This window comes from Bison bison, unplaced genomic scaffold (assembly GCF_000754665.1).
Source record: "Bison bison bison isolate TAMUID 2011002044 unplaced genomic scaffold, Bison_UMD1.0 scf7180017864108, whole genome shotgun sequence".
Taxonomy (NCBI): Eukaryota; Metazoa; Chordata; class Mammalia; order Artiodactyla; family Bovidae; genus Bison; species Bison bison.
In genome coordinates this window covers 7,682,646-7,690,768 of record NW_011494680.1, presented here as the reverse complement: position 1 = coordinate 7,690,768, position 8,123 = coordinate 7,682,646, and the positions used below count along the sequence as shown (strand labels likewise).

At 39.7% G+C, this 8,123-nt stretch overlaps 1 protein-coding gene across 3 annotated transcripts in view; it reads left to right on the top strand.

Moving 5' to 3' along the window:
• Positions 1 to 721: 721 nt before the first annotated feature.
• The window catches only part of ST18 (suppression of tumorigenicity 18, zinc finger), a 267,179-nt gene continuing 259,777 nt past the window's right edge, over positions 722 to 8,123 (top strand). For 2 of the 3 annotated variants that reach the window (XM_010838948.1, XM_010838947.1), the window contains exon 1: positions 758 to 863. The gene's annotated coding sequence lies outside the window, so the exon portion shown is untranslated. Of the gene's footprint in view, positions 864 to 8,123 lie in introns of all 3 variants that reach the window. The other variant, XM_010838949.1, reaches the window with a different exon arrangement.

Sequence of the window (8,123 nt, the reverse complement as noted above, 5' to 3'; positions counted from 1 at the left end):
AAAACTAGTTTGAAAACTATTGAACCCAGAGACAGCATTATGATAACTGAGCATGGATTTTGTTTGTTTGTTGCTGTTATTTTGTGTTTAGCTTTTCCATGAACATTGATTTCTAAAATAAAACTCATTCTAGTTCATTTGTGTGCTAGATATTTAAAGTCAGTAATATATGTGTGAATTTTGCTTTTTTAATAATAGGTTAAATAACTAAAGGTAATATAAAAACTAATGCTGTGTCAAATACTTCACCAAATAGTGCTTTATAATAAACCCTCCTAGATTCCCCCCCGCTTTTTTTCCCCCTGATGGTCTTTGCTGCCCTCCCCTCCCCCCAGAAGTAAACTTTGAAGCTGGGGAAGGGGTACCACGGGTTCTTACTGACATCCCATTCTCTGGATTTTTATTTGCTGTTTATACTATTGACCAATAACACCTTCTGATGAACTAGGTGATTCTAATGGCACAGATATAAAAAGCAATTAAAAGTCTTCACTGCTCTATAAAATAATATAATAGTCATTTAGAACTTTTACAGTAATTAATGAAAGATGTCCAGCTTTCCACCAAAGCATGTTACTTACTTTCTGACTGTGTCTCATGAAGAACTGAGTGCAAACCACCCGCCCATGATAAATAAATCTGTGTACATTAGCATGGAGGTTTTGAATACGAACAAACAGGGAAAAAGGAGAAGTTGCTGCAGGACTGAAGTTGGAATCACGTGACTTCAAAGTTTGTGGAAAGTTTTTCCCCTTTTCTTGTGTTCTATGTGTGCGTCAAGGATCCAGAGGTGAGTCCTTCAAAGTTGTCAACTTCGTTTCTCTTCAGCTGGTTTGGAGCTGCTTTTCCACCTGCTTTCACAAGTAAGATTTTTAAACAGTTTTAAAAAGACTGATCCTCTGACTTTTTTCTTCAAAATTTAGATGGAAGTGCAGCTGTGGTTTCCTTGTTAAGAATTCTTCTTTTTCTGCCTTTAAATTTCTTTCTGAAATTTATTGGGACATTTAAAATTTTTATTGCATGGGTAAAAAAAAAAGTCTTTCTTTGTAGTGTAAGATGATTGATGCTTGGTGTGCTATGCTGTGTGTGTTTGACTAGTTTGTGCTGAGTTTTAAAGGGAACGTAATAGTCACTGCCTTGTTCTGCCTCACCTTGTCTTGTTTACCCTTGGTAACTGACCCTGGAAGAACATTGCTCTATGTGTCCATAAACGCGTGTACTCAAGCTCATTACCCAGTCCACACTGGGCACTGGGGATGGGACAGCATGTCCAAAATGTGGCTACTCTTATTAAATTAGGAAATATATTTTTCCAAACGCAGTGAGTCACTCCCCTCTCGGGAACTGCACCGTCTTACTCACCAGCACATCAGCCACAAGGCTTCCTCAAGTCCTGAGACACTGCCCAAGTCACTGCCCCCAGGAGCCTCCCCGGCTGGTACCCTCCCCACCTCCCTCAGGACTCGTGCTGGAAACGAGAGACCCTCATGACCTCCCGGTCATGGGTCTCTTAACGTGTGTCCTTGGGTGTCTCGTGGATTTGTATTTTGGTCACTCACCTAAATTTAAGAACCTCATGGGACAAATACTGTCTTGACTTCTTTCAAAGTGTTTTTCTATCGCTAGCTGCCCTGAAGTGGTGTCTGTTGCATGAAAAACAGACATTCAAAGCATTACTGCTGAAGGAGTGAGGTTAAATGTCTCTTTATTTGTAGACAATTCATGTAGTTTTCTGATATCATCAAGGCTCTTATGAGTTCTGTGTATTAATTTTTGACTCTCATGGTAAATAGCTATCCCATAATCCAAGTACAGCTTGTGTAAAAATATCTTCTGTCTCCTACGGAAAGAAAGGTGTGGCGTGACTGCTTTTTCTCTAAAATAGTAACTCACAAAACTAGTTGGTAAAGACCTCTGTGGGGTATGATCACTCACTTTCATTACTATTAAACCTTAATTCATTCTTTTTTTTTTTTCCATTTGTTATGGAGAATAGTAGATTAATGGTTGCCCAATAAAAAAGCATGCATGCTCAGTCGTGTCTGACTCTTTGTGACCACCAGGCTCCTCTGTCCATGGAATTCCCCAGGCAAGAATACTGGAGTGGGTTGCCATGCCCTCCTCTAGGGGATCTTCCCAACACAGGAATTGCACCCAGGTCTCCTGCACTGCAGGCAGATTCTTTACCACTTGGCTTCCCCCTAACCATTGGACCGCCACAGAATTCCCTGTGTCTGCTATTAATATTTTGATAAGGATGCTTTTAGGTGTTTGAAAGATTGATTTCATCCCAGGATCCATGTATCTCTCAGTCAATGAACATTTTTTTTCCCCTAGTAGCAGCCGGGAGAAAAGCCTCACTTTTTGTTGAGAGGTGAGAATTCTGTCTGAACAGTGAGGTGCCTAGAGCTGGTGCAGATCTGATTATGTGTCTTTCTTGAACCGGAGGCGGAAGCAAGGTTATCTGAGGAGGGCCCAAAGTCTCTTTAGAAAAATCTGGGTGCATGGCAAGGCTCTGAGACTTTTGTCACATAGAACATGGTCACAGACGTGTTATCTCTCTTCTGCCATTGAGTTATTCAGATTTTCTGTTTCATTTTTGGTCAGTTTTTAGAGAATGTATTTTTCAATGAAATTTTCTATTTAATCTATATTTTCATATTTAGTGGCATAAAGTTGTGCACAATGTTATTACCGTTTAATGTTTATAGTAAGTATATCAACAACCTCTTTTTCCATTGTGATGATTATAATTTGTATTATTTCTTTTTTTTTTCTTTTTCAATCTAGTGTATCAATTTTGCTGGTCTTTCCAAAGAACCATCTTTTAACTTTGCTAATTTTCTCTGTATTTTCTCTCTTTAAAAAAATTTATTGATTTCTGTTCATTTATTTCCTTTTTCCTATTTACACTGGGCTTATTTTTATTTTTTAAATTCATAAAGTGGAAACTTAGTCACTGATTTAGAACTTTCTTCTTTTTAATATAGGCATGTAAAGCTATAAATTTCTCTCAAAACACTTTAGTTACATCTCACCAATTTTTATGTTATATTTTAAATTCTGATTTTCTAGTTTCCCTTGTGATTTCTTCTTTGATCAATGCGCTGTTTAACTGCTAAAAATGTGAAGATTTCCTAATTATTTTATTGATTTCCAATTATATTCCACTGTGGTCACACAACATTCTCTTTGGGACTTTAAACCTTTTAAATCTGTTTAGACTTGTTTTATGGCCCTACATATGGCCTATTTTTTCACGTACTGTGTGCACTGGAAAGGAATGTGTATTCCATAATTGCGCTATAAATATCAGTCAGAACATATGGTTGGTATAATCTTCAGTCACCTGTGTACCTACATTTTGTCTAATTGTTTTTATCAATTTGCAAGAGAAGAGTACTAAACATTTTAAGTATAGTTATATATAGGATGGCTTCCCAGGTGAAGCTAGTAAAGAACCTGCCTGCCAATGCAGGAGCTGTAAGAGACTCAGGTTCAATCCCTGGGCTGGGAAGAGCCCCTGGAGGAAGGCATGGCAACCCACTCCAGTATTCTTGCCTGGAGAATCCTAAGGACAGAGAAGCCTGGTGGGCCATGGTCCATGGGGGTCACAGGGAGTTGTACATGACTGAACATGAGCATCTCTGTTAATACTTTCTGTATTTTGAAGTCAGTTTAATCTGGTGTTAATATGTAGTCATTTCAACTTTCTTATTGTTTGTATGGGATGTCTTTTTTATCCCTTGACATTTAGCCTGACTGGGTCTTTATTTTAATAGATGCTTCTTGAGATATATAATTTGTCTTGCTCTTTTTGTTGTCTGACAATTTCTGCCTTTTTGTTGCAATGCTTAATCCAGTAACTTTAAATGCAATTATACCCACATCACTATTAATAATGTATTATTTAATCTTCTATGTTTTCTATTCCTTTGTTATTCCTTTCTTGCTTTCCTTTGGGCTTTTGCATATTTGTCAGAATTCCATTTTAATGTGTCTTCAATACTGTTTTTCTTAGATCAGCGTTTTTCCTAATTAAGTGTATCTTAACTGGTTGAAATATGTTTCCATTTTTTTTCCTCTCAAGAACACATCAAGAATATACTTTCTAAGCCTTTTCTTTTATCAAAATATTCATTCTGTGCAAATCAGTGATTTTTAGTATATTCACAAAGTTGCATAGTCATCAGCATTATCTAAGACTATTCATTTAAAGTGCCATTTAGATTTACTATAGAATGATAAAGAATAAAACAATAGAATGATATAGAATAAGCAGTGTTTATAGCCATTTTTAGCCATAGTAAGAATAAACATTTATTTTATAGTTTTGGCTCTGCTACCACACATCACACAAAGATGTGTGACTTTGGATCAATAGCAATATTTTTTTCTGAATATTAAATTTCTTTTTAAATAACCTAAGACTGTTTAACTGCAGAACATTTCTAGCAACCCCTAAAAACACCCTGTGCCTAACTGTAGTTGCTCTGTATTCTCCATGCCCTCAGTTTCTGGTGACCTACAACTTCGTTTCTGTCCCTACAGATTTCCCTGTTCTGAACACTGGGTGAGAACAGACTCATGTAATATATGACCTTTTATATCTGGTTTCTCTCACTCAGCATAATGTTTGCAAGACTTACCCATGTTGTAGCATGTGTGAATGCTTCATTCCTTTTTATGGCTGAGTAATATTTCATTGTAGGAAAGAATGCATCTTGTTTTCCATTCATCTGTTGATAGACATTTAGCTTTATGCTTTTTGGCTATTATAGACAATGCTGTCATGAACATTTATGTACAAGTTTTTTTTGTGTGTGTATATGTGTTTTCATTTCTCTTCGGTGTATATCTAAGAGTGGAGTTTCTGGGTTGTAAGCCTGTCCTTAGAATTTCATCTATTAGCATCACACATGAGAGATAAGACAGATAATAATACTACTTGGGGTTATAACGCTATTTTTTAAAAACAAAGTGCATATTTTTCTGTAATCAGTATCTCCCTACAAGATGTACAGAGAGTTTTTTCGTTATCTCAAATTCAGGGAACCTCCAGTGGTGTGGTCTTGGGGAGAAAAGAGGTTTCGATGTGCCTGCAAATAGCCCTCTATCCAGAAGCTTTGTGTTGAGTTGTGTGCTCATGTGTGTGTGCTTTCAATTTGCTTTCATCAACCTTACTTTTAAAGTGGAAAAATAAGTCTTTTTCATGAGAAGTCTTCTAAGATTCTGGCACTTGATTTTGGAAATAGCATAAGTTAGTGTGTGTGTGTTTGTGTGTGTGTGCGTGCGTGCGCGCCTGCTCCGTCACTCAGCCATGTCTGACTCTTTGCAACCCAATGGACTGTAGACCACCAGGCTCCTCTGTCCATGGGACTTCCCTGGTAAGAATATTGGAGTGGGTTCCCATTCCTTCCTCTGCGAATCTTCCCAACCTGCGTCTCCTGCATTGGCAGGCAGATTCTTTACTGCCAGCGTCACCTGGGAAGCCATACATATATGTGTGTGTGTATATATATATATATATATTTTTTTTTTTCTGTAGTTATTTTATGGGAAGTTGAAAGAAACTGTGACAGGGCAGATGCCATTGGAGCTAAATGTTTGGGTTCCTCTTTTTTTTCTGAGGTTAGTCCATGTTCTGAGTCAAATAGTGAACCTATACTTGCATGGTTAAGAAGGGTCTCAACAAATTGACCCTTCAGAGCCTCATATTCAGAGCCTAGACCTCGGACAACGTTGTAGAAGGCAATTTTCACAGATATTTGTCTGACGCTGTAAGGGGGCATCATACTGGGACCCTTTTAATCATAGTTGACCTGAGAGTCTTTTTTAAGAATTAAAAAAAAATATATTTATTTGGCTGTGGTGGCTCTTAGTTGAGGCATACAAGATATTTTAGCTGTGGTGTGTGGGTCTAGTTCCCTGATTGGAGATCAGGGCCCTGAATTGAGAGTGCGGAGTCTTATGCACTAGACTGCCAGGCATGTCCCAACCTTAGCTTTTAAAATTCTCCTAAATAAGCCTCCATGATGGAATGCAAGTCTGCCATTAAACATAGTTGAAAACAATACATTCATTAAAAGGATGTTTGGAGACAAGGAACAGAGTCAGATTCAGTGCATTATAGCACTCCGCCAGAGACGGAGTGGAAACACTCGGGAGGGACAGAGCTCTGGAGCTCTGGAGGCTGACTTTGGGGAGGACGTCAGCTGTTGGCTCTCAATTCTCAATTAGTCTGAAATAGTACATTCCTATTTAAATTTACTGGGGTTTATTTATTTTTGCTTTTCCAATAAAAGTATCTTTAAAAATATTTTCCTTTATTACATTGAAAAAGTGAAAGTGTTAGTCACTCAATCGTGTCTGATTCTTTGTAACCCCATGGACTGCAGCCTGCCAGACTCCTCTGTCCATGGGATTCTCCAGGAAAGAATACCAGAGTGAGTTGCCATGCCTTCCTCCAGGGGAACTTCCCAACCCAGGGATCCCCTGTATTGCAGGCAGATTCTTTACCATCTGAGCCACCAGGGAAGCCTTATAGGTCAGAGGCAACTGCCATAAAAAGAAAATGCATTTTGGTCTTTGCCACAGTTTTCTGTATCAGATGCAATGTAATCTATATTTAGAATCACTAGAATGCGAACCCCTTGAGGAAAGTTCAATCTATGTGCATCTGTGTCTTCAGGGCTTGGTGTATTGCCTGCTCATTCCATCTTACTCAGCGTTTACTAATTACTCACAACTTGCCAGTCTCTCCTGTAGGCCCTGGGGAGAAGGTTGTCAAGACAGTCATAGGACAGTCACACTCAGGCCCCTGTCTACCAGGGAACAGACAAGGAAGACTTCCTGGAGGAAGTGCCACTTGTGAAATCTGAAGCTTGTGTGAACGGGTCTGTCCAGTGAAAGGGGGCAGGGAAGCTGTCTCAGACCAAAGGGAGGGCATGATGAGGGTCAACAGGCTTAGGGAGGGTGGTGTCCTGTGCAATGAGAAGAGGAAGTGGTGACGGGAGGAGGGAAGGGCCCTGAGCTGAGGGAGAAGGTGGTGTTTTATGCAGAAGCAAGAGCAGGTGAAAGGGTTTAATCTGGGAAGTGATAGAATCTATCTAGCATTGTAAGAAAAGCCCACTCTGTTGTGGGGGGACAGTTAGTTGGGGGTACTTGGGTGCTCATTTGTTGGGACTGTGGCTGAAACTCCGTGACAGCAGGAGGCATGAAGAATGGACAGGGAGGGGGATATTTCGAGACATTCTGGTTGGAAATAGCAGAGCAAAGCTAGTTATGGCCCCCAAATTAATAAAAGCAAGAAAAAGGTTGTAAACAAAGCAGAAAATCTCATTTTTCATAACCTTAAGTCCTAAGTGATGAAAATATCTGCCAAAAGCTTGGGCGGAATGAAGAGAGACACAGGGAGTGGAAACATATTTCTGAAAGTTCGTGTTAGGACACATTTTCTGGCAGGTGGTGGCACAAATCCGACGGGTGTAATCCATGACCCCCTCCATGGGCTGGCAGGGTTGAGGTCCCTGGAATCTGCCGGTTCCATGACCCCTCTGCACCACCCAGAGTGGAGGGGGCCTGGGAAGGCAGAGACCCCAAAGATGTCTTTATAAGGGATAGGCTCTGAAGTGTCAATCAGCTTTCACAGTGCATACATTAGGCATTTATACGTGTCAAGTTCAAGGCCTATGCATCAAGGCCTGTGGAACTTCCCTGGGGTAAGCAGCCTACTACCACCGTGGTGGGTGGGTAGGGGAAAGGGCAGGCCCTCTAACTGAGGCTTCCTGTTGCTTGAGGCCTCTCAAAGCAAACAGCTTGGCTAGGAGTAATGGATCCCATAAACTGAATAAAAACTGGACAAAAACCTAGCCTGAGACCTAGATACCAAACAACAAAAAAGTAGAAATTTACAAAACAAAAACCATTTCAAGAACACGTATGAAAGAAAGCTGCTAAAGTGTAGATACTTGATAGGTCTCCGTAACATAGAAAAATTACGTTTGTACTTATTTAGTAAGAAGAGATGCTAAAACAGTGGAAGGAAATATGGAATGAGCTGGCAGAGTTTGGGAAAGAATGGGAACTTAAAAAGAAACGCTAGAAATGGGAATTCCATGTAT